General features: G+C 43.1%; 1 protein-coding gene across 1 annotated transcript in view; it reads right to left on the bottom strand.

Annotated features, from left to right (window-relative positions):
• The window catches only part of rnf24 (ring finger protein 24), a 143,573-nt gene extending 122,818 nt beyond the window's left edge, over nucleotides 1–20,755 (bottom strand). Inside the window, exon 1 of the mRNA XM_068028825.1 lies at nucleotides 20,354–20,755. The gene's annotated coding sequence lies outside the window, so the exon portion shown is untranslated. The remainder of the gene's footprint in view (nucleotides 1–20,353) is intronic.
• Nucleotides 20,756–21,502: the final 747 nt, after the last annotated feature.

The raw sequence follows: 21,502 nt of genomic DNA, 5'->3' as shown, positions 1-21,502 counted from the left end.
CTGGTGTTGCTTTAACACTCGTTTCAGATGGAGCTTTTCTTTCATTCTGTTTATTCAAAAATTTCAACTAGTAAGAATAAAATAAAAGCACTGCACAGAGGAAAGGATCAGGATTCCAGCACAACCTCAAATTTGTATAATAAAATGTTGACCAGTTTCAAAGTGGGAATGAAACAAAACACAGAAGCAGAGATCACAGATTGGACCAGATTAATTACTGATTAACCTCATGCAGCCCAGAGGGAGAGGCACTGCTCAATCATGTAAACAAGGTCCATAATAAGACTAGGAGGATCCTAATTAAACTTGAGTCATTATGACATTATTGTAAAGCCCAACCAAAGCATGATTTAACAGTCAAGAATGCAAGGAAAAACTGTGGAAAATAAAACATAATAGACCTACTGTAAAAACCTCCGAAAAGAGATGACAGGCTGTGCGAGGGGAGAAAGGAGGTGAACACTAGTGCAGTTGAAAGTGTAGAGAAGGGAATAAAATGCAATAAGGCAGAACTTTCATAGAAGTGCAGCACAGAAGGAAGCATTTTTTTAAAGAATTGCTCCCTGGATGTGGACGACACTGGGCAGTATTTATCTATTAAGAGTCAATCACATAAAGTGGGACTTGAGCCAAATACAAGACAGACAAAATACGGGTGATAGATTGCCTTTTCTGAGGCACATCAGTGAGTCAGCTTCATTTTTACAATCCAGCAGCTTTCAATTATTTTCAGGTGCATCGTGTTTGATTCCACAACCGACCAAAGTGGAATTTGCACTCATAACCTCTGGGCTACTACCACGGTCATTAAGCTACCATACAGTGCCTGTAGTACTGGCTCTTAACTGTAGCAATCAAAAACTGAGCTCACTGCCAGACCCAAGTCAAATGTGAGGCAGTTACTGACGTAATCATGTCAACAGACCTGGCATTTAGTTTACAACACAGATAACTGGCCCCAACACCAAGCCCAACTTTTACCCCTAAAAGCCATGAGGTTAAAGTAACATGGACTTGGCTACCATTCCTGCACCCTTCCTCTCCCCACAACTCCCCAGTCCTCAACCCCAACCCAATTCCCAAGAGCTAACAAAGGACAAATGACGCCGAGAAATTGCACAGCAACCAAAATCTTTCCACTTTCCAGATAAGGGCTCTTGAACTTTTATTTTTTCTCTGGATGTTAGCGACGCTGGCAAGGCCGTCCTTATTGCTCATCACTAGTTGAGAAGTTGGCAGTGAACCATACAATCATAGAGTCAGAGAGTTACACAGCACAGAAACAGGCCCTTTGGCCCACCGTGTCTGTGCTGGCCATCAAGCACCTATCTATTCTAATCCCATCTGCTTGATTGTTTGCTCGGCCACTTCACTGGATATTAAGACTCAATCACCTTGAGTGGACTGGAAGCAGGAACCACATGCAGGACAAACTGTGTAAGGGTGGCAGGCTCCCTTCCCTGAATGACTGTAGTGACCGCTGGGTTTTTATTGGTAATTCGTCCATTGTCATAGTCATTTTTATTTTCCTGGTGACACCCCACAAATTATTAAGTTTATTCAATTCAATTTCTAAACTTATTTGGCATGATCTGAATTCACAACCTCTGGATTGCTGATATGGTTCTTTAGGATTTCTAACCAACTAAGATTTACTGGCTACTGGCCTCAAATCGTTGCAGTATAGCTGAATGGTGAAAATGATTCATAGCTAAGGTAAGTGATTTGTTGTAACAAGTGATTTGATGAGGTGGTGGGTTGGATCTGATTTAAAAAGCCCATGGGAGCACCATCACCTCCAGGTTCCTCCCCAAGTTACACACCATCCAACCTTGCTCACATCTCACTGTGTAGCTGGATACCTATAACAACACTGTGGGAGTACCTTCACCACACAGATTGCAACATTTCACGAAGACGGCCATCCACCAATGTTCCCTCTAAGCTGCGTGGCAATCCACAACGTACCACATGCTGAAACAAACAGGCTGTGCACAACCAACGCTCATTTCAACATGGGCGCAAGCACAACCACACAGCAATCTTAAAGGGACAGCGCAGTGCAATAAACAGGCCGCAATGAAGAAGAATTAGAGGAAACATTGCTCACCACAACCTTTGGAAGACAACTAAGGATAAGCAATAAATGCCAGCCTTGTCAGTGACAGCCAGAATCAAGGAAAAGGAAGGCTAGATGCTGCATTTCTTTCTTTCATTACACATATGCTGCTGACAGCAGAATGTGAAGAGGAACTGAAGGTGGGCATTCAAAGAATACCAGGGTTTGCCAAGTGAGACACCACATGCTGTGGTTTACAGTACTTACTAGAGAAAATGTTCTAATAACTGATTTAAAAAATACATTGCATGAGGCAGAAACACTTTTTTCAAGTCAACATCCTTGGGATTCCTTCAAATGTCCATCATAATGATAACAGAAGTATTTCAATTATTACCCTCTCTGTATGTATATATGTGTTGAGAGAGAGGACGAACTCTTAATGAAAAGCAGGAGAATTTCTGCTCTTTCCTATAATTAATGAACATTAACAGAATTGCATTTTTAGGAAATACATTTCTTAGGACTTTGTTAGTGGGACACTAATAATACACTGATTAAAAAAAAGAAACTGTCCAATTTTTCATTTTAATAAGAGAAATTTTACCCATAGTAACTGTTACGACCAGGTGAGAAAGGTGTCTAGGGGTCCCTCGCAGCCTTCATCTGGTCTTACTGTAATAGGGTTTGATTTTAAACACACCGTGTTTTTAGCTCCCCTTGGTGAATTCTTGTTCACTGCTTAACAATTATAAGACAAAGAAACCAGCACAAACAGGCTTTCTTAGGTTTAAAGAAGAAAAGTTGAAATTTATTAATCATAAACTCTAATTCGGTTGACGCCTATGGATACACGACGCGCCCACGCTAGCATGCATATGCGATACATTCATGCAAATAGAGACAGAATAGAGCAGAAGAAAAATTAAGTGGAAAGGTTTGAGGCAATATCTGAAGAGTTTTTGTTGCAGTTCTTCAAGCTCACTGTAGAGTCCTTGATTGTAGGTAGATCTTGCTTTTTGTTGGAGCCCAGTATTCTTCTGAAACCTTGTTCACTGTAGGAGACTTTTCTCTCTTGGGGTTCATGTGTCTTCAGTGGATTGAGAGGCTTGTGAGAAAGAGATGGGAGCAGACAGGAGAGATCTGCTCAGTCCAGGAGCAAACAGACACTCTCAGTTCAAAACTGTTTGTACAATTCAGAAAAACCCAGGTTGCCAAGCAGGTTAGTCATGTGACTAACTGGTCTGACCACGTGTTGGATTGTATCACCTTAGCAGTCTCTGGAATGCTCCTCTTACACACAATACCTGGTGATCAAGGTCCATTGTGGGTTGAATGTGTCAGGTAATGGTCCTTTGTCCTTCCAATCACTGTCTGTTAATATGCAAATGTATTTTCCAGCCACGGATGATCTGTTTAACAAGTCCTTTCTTCACTCCAGTAACAGTTTAAAATCAATATTCATGACAAAATTAATGTGCCTCATTCTTGGCAGGTGGGGGCCTAATATGACAATAACCAAGAGTGATATGTACCGTCACCCTGTAACTTATCCCATCTTAGATATGATGAAGTGGTCAATGAGTTATAAACTAGAAGATCACAATTTTATTATTTTCGAATCAGATTCACAGCAATGTGGTTGACTTAACTGTCCTCTGAAAGGCCAAGCAAGCCACTCAGTTGTGGGTGGCTCACCACCATCTGCTCAAGGGCAATTAGGGTTGGGCAATAAATGCTGGCCTAGCCAGCAACACACACATCTCAAGAATGAATAAAATAAACACAAACATGAATGAGCAGTTAATTTGTTTTGGTGATCATGGTGAAGAATGAAGGGTGGCCAAGGACACAGGAACATTTTCCAGGTCTTCAAATAGTCGGAGCATTTACATCTGCCTGAGCAACCTCTGAACTCAGGGACATGAGTGCTACCAACTGAGCCAAGCTGACATTTACCTATGTTATTCCACTCTGGGTTATTGTAATACAGAATCACAGAATAATACAGTGCAGAAGAGGCCCTTCGGCCCATCGAGTCTGCACCAATGCATTAAAGACAACTGACCTGTCTACCTAATCCCATTTGCCAGCACTTGGCCCATAGCCTTGAATGTTATGACGTGCCAAGTGCTCATCTGGGTACTTTTTAAAGGATGTAATCCAAAGGGATTGTAATACCTAACAATACTTTATATAAAGTAGCTTTCATCTTTTTCTGGAAAGTTTTGTCTGCCATATTCAAAATCATAGTAGTGGAGATAAAAGTTAGAAATTCCAGGCAGCTACAGTTTCTTTAAGCTTCTAATGGTGACTTCCAAATCCTTAATTAATGCTGCAAAGACAGAAACAAACTTCAAATAGTAATGAGATAAAGCTTCCTTTTTAGTTCCTTCTCAAACTGCCAAATCACATCCCTTTTCTTTCTTTAGAAAGTATAATTCTATTTACTGCCCCTCCATTAAACTTAATTAGTATTTTCAGTAATTAAAAACATAAGAAATAGGAGCAGGAGTAGGCCATTCGGCTTCTCGAGCCTGCCCTGCCATTCAGTAAGATCATGGCTGTTCTGACCTTAGCCACTTTCCTGCCTGTTCCCTATAACCCTTGACTCTCCTGAAATTCAACAATCTGTCTAACTCAGCCTTGAATATATTCAATGACCCAGCCTCCATAGCTCTCTGGGGAAGAGAATTCCACAGATTAACAGCCCTCTGAGAGAAGAAATTCCTCCTCATTTCCGTCTTAAATGGGAGACCCCTTATTCTGAAACTGTGCCCCCCAGTTCTAGATTTGCCCAAAAGGGAAATATCCTCTCAGTTTCTATCCTGTCAAGCCCCCTCAGAATCTTGTCATCTTATAATTAACAAATTGAAAATAAGTTGTTGAAGAAAGAACGGACAGAGGGTATGACAGGGATCTGTGCTGGGATCTCTTTTTCCAGATATATAAACGATTAAGACTGAGGCACAGACAGAACAATATTGAAGCTTGCTGATACCACCAAATTATGGAGCAAGGCAAACCGCAAGGAAGAATGCAGGTTATTTCTGGAGCAAAGCGTAAGTTTAGTAAAGGGGAACGGTAAGTGGTAATTGCAGTTTGGTGCAGAGAAATGTGAGGTAGTACATATTGGGGAAAAGAACAATGAAAGGAATTATATGCTAAATGGTAAGGTTCTTCACAGACTACATGAGCAGAGAGGTCTAAATGTGCCAATAAATAGATCTTTCAAAGATGCAAGCGCAAAATAGAAAACATCATAAAAAGGCAAATGGGTTTCTAGGTTTTGTACATGGAAGCGTTGAATTAAGGTAAGGAAGTAACATTGAATTTGTACAAGATTTTGATTAGGCCACACTTGGAGACTTGGAAAAACATTAGAATCATGATTAATGGTACACCAAGCATTCACTAGAATGATATCAGGAATGGCAGGTTATAGTTATGAAGAGAGGCTCAAAAATAGGGGCATTTCCCACTTTAAACTAAAGGTAAAGGGGGATCAAAATTCAAAGTTATGAGTTGTTGGGACCCCAAGCAATGAACCAGCTTTCTGGCGTATTTCATTACACCCGATTTTATCACAACTAGAGATGTGTAACATTTGTCTTTCCATTGCTCTCTGAGCTGTACACAATTTTTGTTCTATATATTTTGTAGTTCTCCATGATTTCACCCTGTATGTCATAGCACACACTCATCATACACCCTCCTCCTTAATGCCCGTGGTATTTTCTTATCACACAGAATATCTCTATCTCCTGAAACAACTCCGAGCTGCCCTAATCCTACTCAGTACTTTTCATTTGTACAATCCTCCATCCTTAATATTTGGCCCAGATATTTGTAATCAGTCACTTTTTCAATTCCTTGGTATTCAATTTGTATGGGATCTTCTGTCGTAAAGTTCATCATATGCTTTGTATTTCCTTTGTACATTTTCAGTCCAATATTTTTACTCTCTTTATTTAAGTTCATTAAGTATCATTCAGAAGATAAAAGCCAAATGAATATGTGATGGACATTTTACTCGAAGAAATGAAAACAGGTGGACAAAAGGGTGAATGGAGTGGCAGCCAAGGACAGGAAAAAGGGGGAGACCGAGAAGAAGATGAAGAGATGTTATGTCATACCTAGGAACCACATGGCCGAGAACAGCAAGGGACAGAGAAAAGGCATGAGGAAGGCTACATCCTAGCGTGGATGAACACAGCCTAAATGATGATGATGATTGTTGTGATATTGTTCTAACTGCTTGAAGACTCGTTAACATACTACTGAAAATGTAAATAGTTTGGTATAAATCATCCTAGAAATTGATGCAAGCTAGCATGTAATACAGTAGTTGGAGCCCTGATTGGTCAACAGGTAGCATGTATTGATGTATGTCAACATGTATTGAAGAGCTCTCCTGTAATTCTCTTATTCAACTTATCAATCATCCACATAGTGTTTGGTACGTTTGTGTTAGAAACCAAGAAGACAACAATGATGAAATAATGAACCATGATTTCCACTGATCACTAACAAGGGACAAAAAGTTAGGATCATAGAAACTTCCAGCACAGGAGGAGACCATTCAGCCTGCCGTGCTCCCAGCACGTTGAAAGAGCAGTCCAATTTAGTCCCATACTACAGCTTTTTTCACATTATTAACTTCCCTTAGCTAGTGCATTCTCGACCTTAACAGCCCTCTGAAGAAAATTTTCATTTCCTCTTTAGTTCTTTTGACAATCATTTTAAATCTATGACCTCTGGTTACTGATTCAATTGCCAGAGGCAACAGTGTCTGCCTACCTGCTTTATCAAAATCCCTCATAATTTTTAATACCTTTATTAGATCTCCCCCTAACCTTCTTTGTTCTAAGGAGAACAGTCCCAGCTTCTCCAATCTTTCCGATATCTCTCATCATGGTATCACCCTGATAAACCTCCTCTGCAACCTCACCAAGGCCTCGGCATCCTTCCTAAAGTGTGGTGCCCACAACTGTACACAATACTCTAGCTGAGGCCTAACTCATGATTTGTAAAGGTTTAGCATGACTTTTGTTTTGTGTTCAATGCTCCTATTTACAAAGCCAAGTATCGCATAAGCTTTCTTAACCGCTTTATCAACTTGCCCTGCCATGTTCAAAGACTTGTGAATATGTACCCCAGGTCCCTCTGCTCTTGTGCTTCCTCAAAATAGTACCATTTAGGTTCTAATGCCTCTCCATGTCATTCCTCCCAAAATGTTCACATCACACTTATCAGCATTAAATTGCACAGCCATGTGGCTGCCCATTTCACCAGTCGTTTATCTCCTCCTGAAGTCTTGCTACTATCCTCCACACTATTTACTACATTGTCAAGTTTGCATCATCCACAAACTTTGAACTTGTACACTTTATACCCAGTCAAGGTAGTTTAAATGTAAGATGTTCATTAGGAAAATGAAGGGTGAATTTAATAGAACTTTTTTCACACAGGGTTATTAGAACATAGAATGCCCTACCACAAGTGGCTATTGAAGTACTTAATCATATAAAGGAAATTACATAAAAGGATTCAGGGAAACTTCAGAAAAACGGGATTAGACTGGGTAGCTCCAGTTGAAAAGGTAGCACAGGTCTGATCTGAGCCGGCACACGCTGCTTTTTTTCTGGACTGCGATCAAAGACAATCGAAGGAAAACCCTTTATTGTTTGTGTACATTCTATTACATCTATCACCTTGGGACAGGCAGAACAGAAATACCTTTCCTACCCTCCAACACAAAATATCTTCTTGCACTTTACTCATTTTGCCATTAGCAGGGCCAGTATGACAGGAACATGAAGCACGTGATGACTTGTAAAGTCTTCCACTCATTTACCAGGACACATGTAATTCCTTGTACAAATTTCACAGAGTTTGAGGAAAATTAACAGTGTGAGTTTGCACTAGTATCCCAAGAAATTGACACTAGCCTATACGAATCTGGCATTAGTACAGATTTCCACATGCACAGCTTGGCTGACTATTGGCAGTGCCGGCTGAGTTGCAGTCCCAGCAGTGGCCACCGCTCCCGGTGGCGCTGCTGGGACTAAGATGCCGGCCCGCTGATTGGCCAGCAGCTCACTGAGGCGGGACCTCCTCCCTCAATTAAAGCCCGGGGACCCGTAATTTACGGGACAGATCCCCGTGCTAGGTGGAAGCGGGTCCACCTAAGGTAAAATCCAGTCCAATATCTCAGAGCACAAGGTAACTGTACGGTATATCTCATAAAGTAAATTGACAGTATATCTCAGAGTACAAGGTAACATATGGTACATCCAGAACACAAAGTAATTGACTCCATCAAACAAGGTAACCGTACAGTGTATCTCGCTGAGTACAAGGTATATATCTGAGTACATGTCGCTCTTCAAAAGTTGCCAAGAAACATAGTCACCACAATGCTACCTTTGAATCTAACTGTGGTAGGAGGGCGAGGTTAGTGAGGTTGTCAGTTTGAATCTCGACCAGTCCATTCATCATCATTCTCACCTTAAACAATTCTTCCTGTGACAATGAGCAATCCATCCTGACATCCTGTCTGCTGGATGTTCAATGCTTCATCACCCCTACCTGCCTTTGCTCCACTTGTTTTCCAGCTTTGGGTATGGCTATGTTACTAGAACAGAGACCTGCCTGAAAGTCCATTCGAACCTGAGCTCAAATCCCACCATGGCAGTCTGAGGATTTTAATTCAGTTTTAATAAAAAGCAAGTACGAGCAAAAGTGACCATGAAATTCTTGGATTGTCATGGAGTCATACAACACAGAAACAGGCCCTTCGGCCCATTGTGTCTGTGCCGGCCATCAAGCACCTATCTATTCTAAACCCGTTTTCCAGCACTCAGCCCGTAGCCTTGTATGTTATGGCGTTTCATCTAAATACTTCTTAAATCTTAAATGTTGTGATGGTTCCTGCCTCCACCACCTCTTCAGGCAGTGCGTTCCAGATTCCAACCACCCTCTGGGTGAAAATTTTTTTCCTCAAATCCCCTCTAAACCTCCTGCCCCTTACCTTAAATCTATGGCCCCCAGTTATTGACACCTCCACTAAGGGAAAAAGTCTCTTCCTATCTATCCCATCAATGCCCCTCATAATTGTATACCTCAATCATGTCCCCCCTGCCCCCTCAGCCTTCTCTGCTCCAAGAAAAACAATCCTAGCCTTTTCAGTCTCTCTTCATTGCTGAAATGTTCTAGCCCAGGCAACATCCTGGTGAATCTCGTCTGCCCCCTCTCCAGTGCAATCACATTCTTCCTATAATGTGGCGATCTGAACTGTACACAGTACTCCAGCTGTGGCCTAACTAGCGATTAAACAGCTCCATCATAACCTCCCTGCTCTTACATTCTATGCCTCGGCTAATAAAGGCAAGTATCCGATATGCCTTCCTAACCACCTTATCTACCTGTGCTGCTGCCTTCAGTGATCTATGGTCAAGTACACCAAGGTCCTTCTGACCTTCTGTACTTCCTCGGGTCCTACCATCGATTGTATATTGCCTTGCCTTGTAGTCCTCCCAAAATGCATCACCTCACACTTCTCAGGACTAAAATCCATTTGCCACTGCTCCGCCCATCTTTCCAGCCCATCTATATTGTCCTGTAATCTAAGGCTTTCCTCCTGACTATTTAAAACACCACCAATTTTCATGTCATCTGCGAACTTACTGATCATATCTCCTATATGCACATCTAAATCATTAATGGACACTACAAACAGCAAGGGTCCCAGCACAGATCCCAGCTTCCAGTCGCAGAAACAACCCTCGACCATCACCCTCTACCTCCTGCCAATTTTGGATCCAATTTGCCAAATTGCCCTGGAGCCCATGGGCTCTTACCTTCTTAACCAATCTCCCATGCGGGACCTTATCAAAAGCCTTACTGAAGTCCATGTAGACTACATCAACTGCATTACTCTCATCTACACATCTATTCACCTCCTCAAAAAATTCAATCAAATTAGTTAGACACGATCTCCCCCTGACAAAGCCATGCTGACTATCCCTGATTAATCCCTGCCTCTCCAAGTGAAGATTAATCCTGTCCCTCAGAATTTTTTCCAATAGTTTCCCAACCATTGATGTTAGACTCACCAGCCTGTAATTACCTGGTTTATCCCTGCTACCCTTCTTGAATAATGGTATCACATTCACTGTCCTCCAGTCCTCTGGTACCTCTCCTGTGGCTGAAGAGGATTTAAAAATTTGTGTTAGAGCCCCTGCAATCTCCTTTCTTGCCTCACATAACAGTCTGGGATACATCTCATCTGGGCCTGGGGATTTATCCACTTTTAAGTCCGCTAAAACAGCTAATACTTCCTCCCTTTCAATACTAATAACGTTCAAGTATATCACAATCCCCCTCCCTGATCTCTACACTTATATCGTCCTTCTCCATAGTGAATACAGATGAAAAGTAATGATTTAAAATCTCACCTGTATCCTCCGGCTCCACACACAGATTGCCACTTTGGTCCCTAATGGACCCTAGTCTTTCCATGCTTATCATCTTGCCCTTAATATACTTATAAAATGTCTTAGGACTTTCCTTTATCTTGCCCGCCAGTGTTTTTTCATGTCCCCTCTTTGCTCTCCTAATTACCTTTTTAAGTACCCCCTACACTTTCTATATTCCTCTAATGCCTCCGCTGTTTTCAGCACTCTGAATCTGCCATAAGCCTCCTTTTTTTTCCTGATGCAATCCTCTATATCCCTTGACATCCAGGGTTCCCTGGACTTGTTGGTCCTACCCTTCACCTTAACGGGTACATGTTGGCTCTGAACTCTCACTATTTCCTCTTTGAATGACTCCCACTGGTCTGATGTAGACTTTCCTACAAGTAGCTGCTCCCAGTCCACTTTGGCCAGATCCTGTTTTATCAAATCGAAATCGGCCTTCCCTCAATTCAGTAACTTTATTTCCAGTCCGTCTTGGTCCTTTTCCATAACTACCTTAAATCTTACAGAGTTATGATCACTATCTCCGAAATGCTCCTACACTGCCACTTCTACCACTTGTCCAGCTTCATTCCCTAGGATTAGGTCTAGTATTGCCCCTTCTCTTGTAGGACTATCTACGTACTGGCTCAAAAAGCTCTCCTGTATGCATTTTAAGAATTCTGCCCCCTTTAAGCCTTTTGCACTAAGACTATCCCAGTTGATATTAGGGAAGTTGAAATCCCCTGCTATTATAACCCTATTATTTTTCCACCTCTCTGAGATTTGCCTACATATCTGCTCCTCCATCTCTCCCTGGCTGTTTGGAGGCCTGTAGTACACTCTCAGAAAACTGACTGCCCCCTTTTTGTTTTTAAGTTCTACCCATATGGCCTCACTTGAGGAACCTCCTAAGATATCATTCCTCCTTGCTGCAGTAATTGACTCCTTGATCAACAGTGCAATACCACCTCCTCTTTTATCCCCTCCCCTGTCACGCCTGAAGATTCTATACCCTGGAATACTGAGCTGCCAGTCCTGTCCCTCCCTCAACCATGTCTCTGTGATAGCAATTATATCATAATTCCATGTGCTAATCAATGCCCTCAATTCATCTGCCTTACGAGTAAGACTCCTTGCATTAAAATAGATGCAATGCAGCCTGGCATTTTTCACTTGTGCTGTAAGAGGTCAATATTTGCTCTGCCTTCCAGACTGACTCAGTTTCTCTTCTATATTTGACTGTGCATCAACCCCTACTGCATCTCCACTCTGTATCCCATCCCACTGCCAAATTAGTTTAAACCCCCTCCATAAGCATCGTAAAATCCCAACTGGTTCATTACTGTTCTTTAGGGAAGAAAATCCTCCATTCTTTCTCGGTCTGGGGTACATGTGACTCGCTCCTGCCCTTTTCAACCGCCCTCTGAAGTGGCCGAGTAAGCTACTAGTCTAGCAACACAACCTCTGCATTACCATAACCTTTCAATTGGAGAAAGAGACTGTGCCAGTCTTCCAAGAGGGGAAATGGAACCTGGGTCCCTGCTAATTGTGATATTCAGTATAACGTTACTGATAATATTCTCACTCATGCTGCTTTCAAACTGCAGGGAAAACAATGATAACAACTGACGCTTCTAAGCTAGAAACAGGAAATTACAAGCTTAACAGTCATGGAACTTTTGGTATCAACAAAGCCCAAAAAGAAATTATTTTCGAAAATGAAATCTGTAGACAAACAGAAAGCAAAGGCAAGAAAACATCAACATCCCTGCTTATAGTACAAACAGAAACTGCTAATCTCGTGATACCATATCTCCACTTGTGCAGATCTTGTGCAGATTGCAACAATCTTCTGCCAGAAGTGCCAAGTGGATGATCCCTCTCGACCTCCTCCTGAAGTCCTCAGCATCACAGATGCCAGTCTTCGATTCACCCCGTGTGATATCAAGTAACGACTGAAGGTACTGGACAATATTCCGGCAATAGTACTGAAGACCTGTGCTCCAGAACTTGCCGTGCCCCTAGCCAAGCTGTTCCAGTACAGCCACAACACTGGCACCTACCCTGCAATGTGGAAAATTGCCCAGGTATGTCCTGTACACAACAAGCAGAACAAATCCAACCCGGCCAATTACCCCCTCATCAGTCTACTTTCGATCATCGGTAAAGTGATGGAAGGTGTCATCGACAGTGCTATCAAGTAGCACTTGCTTAGCATTAATCTGCTCAGTGACGGTCAGTTTGGGTTCTGCCAGGGCCACTCAGCTCCTGACCTCATGACAGCCTTGGTTCAAATATGGACAAAAGAGCTGAACTCAGGAGGTGAGATGAGAGTGACTGCCCTTGACATCAAGGCAGCATTTGACGGATTATGGCATCAAGGAGCCCTGGGAAAACTGGAGTCAATGGGAATCAGGGAAAAATCTCTCAGTTGGTTAGAGTCGTACCTAGCACAAAGGAAGATGGTTGTGGTTGTTGGAGGTCAATCATCTCAGCTCCAGCACATTGCTGCAGGAGTTTCTCAGGGTAGTGTCTTCGGTCAAACCATCTTCAGCTGCTTCATCAATGACCTTCCTTCAATCATAAGGTCAGAAGTGGGGATGTTCGCTGATGATTGCACAATGTTCAGCACCATTCGCAACTCCTCAGGCACTGAAGCAGTCCGTGAAGAATGCAGAAAGACCTGGACAATATCTAGGCTTGCGCTGATAAGTGGCAAGTAAAATTCGCGCCACACAAGTGCCGGGCAATGACCATCTCCAACAAGAGATAATCTAACCATCTCCCCTTGACATTCAATGGCATTACCATCGCTGAATCCCCCACTATCAACATCCTAGGGGTTACCATTGACCAGAAACTGAACTGGAGTAGCCACATAAATACCGTGGCGACAAGAGCAGGTCAGAGGCTAGGCATCCTGTGGCGAGTAACTCACCTCCTGACTCCCCAGAGCCTGTCCACCATCTACAAGGCACAAGTCAGGAGTGTGATGGGAACACTCTCCAGTTGCCTGGATGGGTGCAGCTTGAACAACACTCAAGAGGTTCGACACCATCCAGGACAAAGCAGCCCGCTTGATTGGCACCCCATCCACAAATATTCACTCCCTCCATCATCGACGCACAGTGGCAGCAGTGTGTACCATCAACAAGAGGCATTGCAGCAACGCATCAAGGCTCCTTAGACAGCACCTTCCAAACCTGCAACCTCCATCACCTACCTAGAGGGACAGGGTCTGCAGATGCATGGGAACACCACCACCTGAAAGTTCCCCTCCAAGCCACACACCATCTTGACTTGGAAGTGTATTGCCGTTCCTTCACTGTCGCTGGGTCAAAATCCTGGAACTCCCTTCCCAGCAGCACTGTGGGTGTACCTATCCCACATGGACTGCAGCGGTTCAAGAAGGCAGCTCACCACCACCTTCTCAAGGGCAATTAGAAATGGGAAATAAATGTTGGACTAGCCAGTGAAGCCCACATCCCAGGAATGAATTTAAAAAATCTAGCTCTCCAGTCATCCAAGTTAAGAGCTCTGGAGAGAGTCAGAGACAGAGAGGGAGCATGGTGGGAGCAGAGCTTTAAAAAGCACGCCTAAAGGAAAGCCGGAGACCAGAGAGAGGGAGAGCACGACAGGAGTAGAGCTTTAAAAAGCACGGCAAAAGACAATCGGAGACCAGAGAGAGAGAGACAGAGAAAGAGGGAGCACGGTGGGAACATAGCAGGGGAAATATTGGAAAGTGACTTTACAGTGACGGCACAGTCGAAAGAGAGAGCAGGGAAACAGAAAGCAGCAGGGGTGAGTATACAGGTAAGCTTTTAATTTAACTTAATCTCAATCAATCAAATATAAAATAAGACTTGATCGATTCAGTATTATATAAACCAAAAGCTAAAGCAGATTTTATAATTTATAACAGAGGGAAAGAGAAAGACCAGCAGGGAGTGTATTCACTATAATTCAGACAACTTAATACATAAGCTGTATTAAGTATTATTAGCGTTTATCAGCATTTGTAAGGTTTACTAATAGTGGTAAGGTTTATTAGAATTGGCGAGCTTTATTAGCATTGGTAAGGTATATTATCAGTAGGAAGGTCTACATATCTGTGTAATCAAGAAAAGTATAACTTTTAACTAGTGAACTGTAATTAGATTAGATTAGAGATACAGCACTGAAACAGGCCCTTCGGCCCACCGAGTCTGTGCCGAACATCAACCACCCATTTATACTAATCCTACACTAATCCCATATTCCTACCAAACATCCCCACCTGTCCCTATATTTCCCTACCACCTACCTATACTAGTGACAATTTATAATGGCCAATTTACCTATCAACCTGCAAGTCTTTTGGCTTGTGGGAGGAAACCGGAGCACCCGGAGAAAACCCACGCAGACACAGGGAGAACTTGCAAACTCCACACAGGCAGTACCCGGAATCGAACCCGGGTCCCTGGAGCTGTGAGGCTGCGGTGCTAACCACTGCGCCACTGTGCCGCCCTAATGAATTTTAGTAGGAATTTTCAGTACTAGTAAGGTTTTATTAATAATTCTAAGGTGTTGTATTATTGGTAAGGTTTTTTTTAGCAGTAACAAAGGGTCAACTAATAAATAAAGGAATGGCAGGGGTGCTTCAACCTCGAGAATGCAACTCCTGTGCTATGTGGGAGCTCCAGGAGACTTCCCGTCTCCTCGAGTACCATTTGGGAAAAAAGCGTTGTCAACTGCGGCAGCTTGACCTCCGGGATTTGGAACTTGAGCGTTAGCTGGCGACAGAGTTGCATTCATGAGGATGAGAGCTACGTGGATAGCACCTTTATAGATATAGTCACCCCACAGCTTAAGAGTATGTAGGGAGAGAGGGAATGGGTGACCACCAGGCAGTCAAAAAGAATCAGGCAGGTAGTGCAAGAGACCCCTGACTGCATCTCACTCTCCAACAGGTATTCAGTTCTGAATACTGAGGAAAGCGATACTCCACCTGGGGAGTGCAGCCAGAGCCAAGTCCACGATACCACGGGTGGCTCTGCTGCACAGGGAGGTACAGAGAAAACTGAAAGAGCCATAGTGATAGGCGATTCATTATTCAGGGGAACAGACAGGCATTTCTGTGGCCACAGACGTGAATCCAGCATGGTATGTTGCCTCCCTGGTGCCAGGGTCAAGGATGTCACTGAGCGGCTGCAGAGCATCCTGAAGAGGGAGGGTGAACGGCAAACAGTCGTGGTACACATCAGAACCAACGACATAGGTAGAAAGAGGGATACGGTCCTGCAGTCAGAATTTCGGGAGCTAGTTAAGGAATTAGCAAGCAGGACCTCAAAAGTAGTAATCTCCAGATTACTCCCAGTGCCACGTGCAAGTGAGTATATAAATAAAAGAATAAGACAGATGAATGCATAGCTGGAAAAATGATGCAGGAGGGAAGGCTTTAGATTCCTGGGACATTGGGACCGGCTCTGGGTGAGATGGGACCTGGACAGGCCGGACGGCTTGCACCTGAACAGAGCAGGGACTGAGTTCCTTGCGGGACGTTTTGCTAGTGCTGTTGGGGAGGGTTTAAACTAGTTTGGCAGGGGGGTGGGGACCTGAGGGTAGACTCAGTTGGGACAAAATCAGAAATGAAAATGGAAGGGAGAAAATTAATGGATGAGTCTGAAAGACAAAGGGAAACAAGGTTAGAAAATAATAAAAAGAGTTTGGCAGTGCTCAAGGGTATCTATTACAATGCAAGGAGTATAGCAAATAAAGCAGATGAGCTGAGGGCACAGATAGACACGTAGCAGTATGATATCATAGCTATTACAGAAACATGGCTTAAGGAGGGACAGGAATGGCTGCTCAATGTTCCTGGTTACAGGGTTTTCAGATGAGATAGGGAGGGGGATAAGAAAGGAGGGGGAGTGGCAAATTTGGTCAAATAAACTATTACAGCTGTGAGGAGGGATGATATGTTGGAAGGTTCATCAAATGAGGCCATATGGATTGAACTAAGGAACAAAAAAGGGGTAATCACACAGCTGGGGATGTACTATAGACCCCCAAACAGTCAGAGGGAGATAGAAGAGCAGATATGAAGGAAAATCTCTGAGAAGTGCAAGAACAATAGGGCAGTAATAGTAGGGGATTTTAACTACCCCAATATTAACTGGGATAGTTTTAGTGTGAAAGGAATTGAGGGAGCAGAATTCTTGAGGTGCATTCAGGAGAACTTTTTTGGACAGTATGTAGCAAGTCCAACAGTTTTACACTTAGTTTTAGGAAATGAAGATGGGTAAGTGGAAGGAGTGGCAGTGGGAGAGCATTTTGGTGTTAGTGACCATAATTCAGTCAGTTTTAACATATTTATGGAAAAGGACAGAGACAGAACAGGAGTTACAGTTCTCAATTGGGGCAAGGCCAATTTTACCAGACCGAGGAGTGATTTTGCAAAAGTGGACTGGAAACAGCTACTTGAAGGTAAATCAGTGTCGGAACAGTGGGAGGCATTCAAAGGGGAGATTCAGGTGGTTCAGAGTAAACATGTTCCCACAAAGAAAAAGAGTGAGACGGCCAAATCTAGAGCCCCATGGATGTCAAGGAGTTTACAGGGTACGATAAGGCAGAAAAGGAAAGCTTATGTCTGACACTGAGAACTCAGTACTACAGAAAGCCTAGAGGAGTATAGAAAGTGGAGCGGTGAAATCAAAAGAAATTAGGAAAGCAAAGAGAGGGCATGAAAGAATACTGGCAAGCAAAATCAAGGTTGTTTTATCAATACTTTAAGAGTAAGGGGATAAATAAGGAGAGAGTAGGTCCCATAAAAGACCAAAAAGGTAACCTATGTGTAGGGACAGAAGACGCTGCTATTGTTTTTAATGAATACTTTGCATCTGTCTTCACAAAAGAGGGGGATGATGCAGATATTGTAGTTAAGGAAGAGGGGTGTGAAGTATTGGCTGTGATAAACATAGGGAGAGAGGACGTATTAATGGGATTAGCATCCTTGAAAGTTGATAAATCACCAGGGCTGGATGAAATGTATACTAGGCTGTTAAAAGAAACAAGAGAGGAAATAGCAGAGGGTCTGACCAACATACAGGTGTGGTGCTGGAGGATTGGAGAACTGCTAACGTTGTACCTCTGTTTAAAAAGGGAGCAAGGGATAGACCGAATAATTACAGGCCGGTCAGGCTAACCTCAGTAGTGGGAAAATTATTGGAATCTTTTCTGAGAGACAGGATAAACTGTCGCTTAGAAAGGCTCAGGTTAATCAAGGATAGTCAGCATGGATTTTTTAAGGGAAGATCTTCTCTGACCAACTTAATTGAAATTTTTGAAGAAGTAACAAGGAAGATAGATGAGGGTAGTGTGGTTGATGTGGTCTACATGGATTTTAGGAAGGCTTTTGACAAGGTCCCACATGGCAGACTGGTTACAAAAATAAGATCTCACGGGATCCAGGGAAATGCAGCAAGGTGGATACAAAATTGGCTCAGTGGCAGGAAACAAAGGGTAATTGTTGACGGGTGTTTTTGTGACTGTTTCCAATGGCGTTCTGCAGGGTTCAGGACTGGGTTCCCTGCTTTTTGTGTTATATATTAACGATTGTCTGTAAATCTAGAGGGCATGATCAAGAAGTTTGCAGACAACACAAAGATTGGCCGTGTGGTAGATAGCAAGGAGGATAGCTGTAGGAAGATATTGATGGTCTGTCAGATGGGCAGAAAAGTGGCAAATAGAATTCAACCTGGAGAAGTGTGAGGTGATGCATTTGGGGAGGTCAAACAAGGCAAAGGAATACACGATTAATGGGAAAATACTAAGAAGTGTAGAGGAAGTGAGGGACCTTGGAGTGAATGTCCACAGATCCCTGACAGTAGCAGGACAGGACGATAAGGTGGTTAAGAAGCCATACCTTTATTAGTCAAGGTATAGAATATAAGAGCAAGGGGGTTATGCTAGAACTGTATAACTCATTGGTTAGGCCACAACTTGGTTACTGTGTGCCGTTCTGGTCACCTCATTACAGAAATGATGTAATTCATGAGAGAGGATACAAAGGAGATTTACGAGGATGTTGCCAGGATTGGAAAAATGTAACTATGAGAAAATATTGGATAGGCTGGGGTTGTTCTCCTTGGAACAGAGAAGGCTGAGGGGAGATTCTGATTGAAATGTACAACATTTTGAGGGGCCTGGATAGAGTGGAGGTGAAGGGCCTATTTACCTTAGCAGAGATGTCAGTGATGAGGGGGCATGGATTTACAGTGATTGGTAGAAAAATCAGAGGGGAGTTGAGGAAAAAAAATTTCACCCCGAGGGTGGTGGGGGTCAGGAACTCAGTGCCTGAAAGGGTAGTTGAGGCAGAAATCCTCAACTCATTCAAAAGGAGTCTGGATATGCACCCCAAGTGCTGTAAACTGCAGGGCTACAGACCAAATGCTGGAAGTTGGGATTAGAATAGGTGGATCATTTTTCAGCTGTCACAGACACAGGCCAAGTGGCCTCTTTCTGTGCCTTAAACTTTCTATGATTCTATGAAGTATCTACCCAATGACCAAAGGTTTAGACATTTGCCTTAGGGCAGTCAGTCCATCACTTCGTTGTTCTGAGGGATCAATAATACTATCAGTTGCTGTAATGTAGTTTCAGAGGAACACAAAAGTCGGAGTTCTGAGCTGACTCTGGGGTTTGACTGTTTGAGAGGCCCATGGGAAAGATCTGTCGGGCCGCTCGGGCTGGACATCACATGGAGTTCTCGACCAGTTACAAAAAACGGCTGAGTCCGATCTACCGACCGCGTACGTATTTAAACGCTCTCAGATATGACGTTCCGCACTCTCAACAGTGATTTAAAATGTGCGCCGGCCTGTAACCACAGGGGATTCTGAGGGAGTTAGATTTACAGCTTGCTAGTTTAAGTCAGACTGTTGAAAACCCCACTCCCCTCACAGCACACACACACACACAATCATCCCTTCAGTGACTTTCTACTCAGAGAAATACACAGAACCCAGTCAAAGCAAATCACAAGTCTAACCTCCTGCATAACTTTTAATAGCTGACATTGTAATTGTTGGATTGCGGTCTGGAAACTCTTTAGTTGACGGACCTGGTTTGGGGTGGGCAGGTTCACAGAGATTGCATGGGGAATCCATAGCAATGCTTTTAGACTTGGAGCCCCTGGCAATAAACCGACTGATTGGATCAGGAAGGCACCACTCCTGCTGTCGGAATGGAGTGGGGTCTCCCTTCACGCCACACAAACTGCTCTCTCAATAAGCCTTAAAAAATTCTCCTACAAGACTTTTTGTTTGGATATCCACGCGATATAAATCTGGGAACGGGGAGGAACAGCTTCCGTTCACCATTTACAGAATACTCCATACACACCCTCACCTATTTTTGAACAGAAAATAACCAGACCATCCCCGAGTCTATACTCAATTGTCGCTCACAGGCTAGACTGAAGGGGTTTTTTTTTGCAGCATGAATGCAGGCTTGGACCGTTTCATTGTCTGCTCTTCGCAAAAGTTTTCGCAAAAAAAAAACGTATTTGAATATTAAAGAATCGGCAGTTGAAAATCCCAGCACGTATGCCAAAAGAAGAATTACGTTTGGTTTTTACAAAAGACAATTATTCATAACAAATTAATACAAATCGAAAGAATAATTTCCCTGCGGGGGTTGGCCCCTGTATATCTGCATGGCTATTTTTAACGTTATAGAATAAAATACTCACAAAGCAAGACAGAAAAACAAACGAACAGATGAATAATGCATTTCGTCATCTATCTCATCGTTTTAATATTTCCATAATTTTTTTTAAAAACTGAAAACTCACCAAATGGCAACTCGGCTGTATCCTTGAGAGTAAAATAAATAGTTGTTGTTGGCAATATTGTAGCTTAAGTAGAAATGTGCTTTTTTAAAAAAAAAATATGCAGTATTATAGAACGTTGCTCAGACCCCCAGCTCTGGGATTGACAGCAGTGCGAGCGAGCAGAGCCAGTCAAACCGGTTCTGTTATCAGATAATTCTGGGTCGCCAGAATGGAGCTCAAGATTTCTTCTCAATTTTGGATTAAATTATGCACTTTTTTTTAAAGTTGTGCTTCTGGGATTAAGGAGGGTGTTTTCCTCTTTCTCCTGCTTAACATCTGTATATGTTGGTTGTCGATTTTTTTTTTGAAAGGGGAGGAGGCTGGATGGGAAGACTTGCTGCTCGCTCCGGTCCTGATGAAGACTTTCACACACGCCCCACACGTTCTAGCTGCGTTCTGCACTGAGGCTGGAGTAGCCAGCGTCAGCAAACAGGAATGTTCTGTGTGACTAAGGGGAGAGAGAGATAAAAAATTTACACACATTTATAGGTTCACATTCCCTCACACCCCGAAAAGGAACACGTCTTCTATGTACGCAAGCGTTGAGATGGGATTTTGTGATTAAACTTGCTACTTTATTTCATCTTCTTCCCTACACCTGGCCTGCTTGTACACTTGCCCAGGTCCAGTACACCAGTGGGTGTCAGAGTTTCTGTGTTGGAGCCTTCTGAAAGCTTTCACACACTGTCCCAAGACCACCTGAGAAGACCTTGCCTCGATTATGCATCCCCCTGCTCTCTTGATTTTTGAACATCACTGTCAGCTATCTAAGACTGTTACTTACTTAGAGCAACTGAAATAATAATAATCCCCCAGAATTTGCTGCGAAAATAACGACAAGTTTAATGGGGCTGCCGTTATTAGTGTCTAAATAACCCACACAATTTGAGGCGAGGAAGAGATAGGTTGTGTGAAGAGGAAACAGTTACAGGGCTCCAGGGGAAGAGTACGGGAATGGGACTAATTGGATAGTTCTTTCAAAGAGCCAGTACAGGCACAATGGGCAGAATAGCCTCCTTCTGTGCTGTATGGCTCTCTGTTTCTGAGTTGAGAATCGCCACAAATTGTTGGACGATTTGTACTGCTCCATCGTTAACCCTGTGAAATCGG

The sequence above is a fragment of the Heterodontus francisci genome, chromosome 1, assembly GCF_036365525.1.
Source record: "Heterodontus francisci isolate sHetFra1 chromosome 1, sHetFra1.hap1, whole genome shotgun sequence".
In the NCBI taxonomy this organism is placed as follows: domain Eukaryota; kingdom Metazoa; phylum Chordata; class Chondrichthyes; order Heterodontiformes; family Heterodontidae; genus Heterodontus; species Heterodontus francisci.
This window is presented reverse-complemented; position numbering and strand designations above follow the sequence as displayed.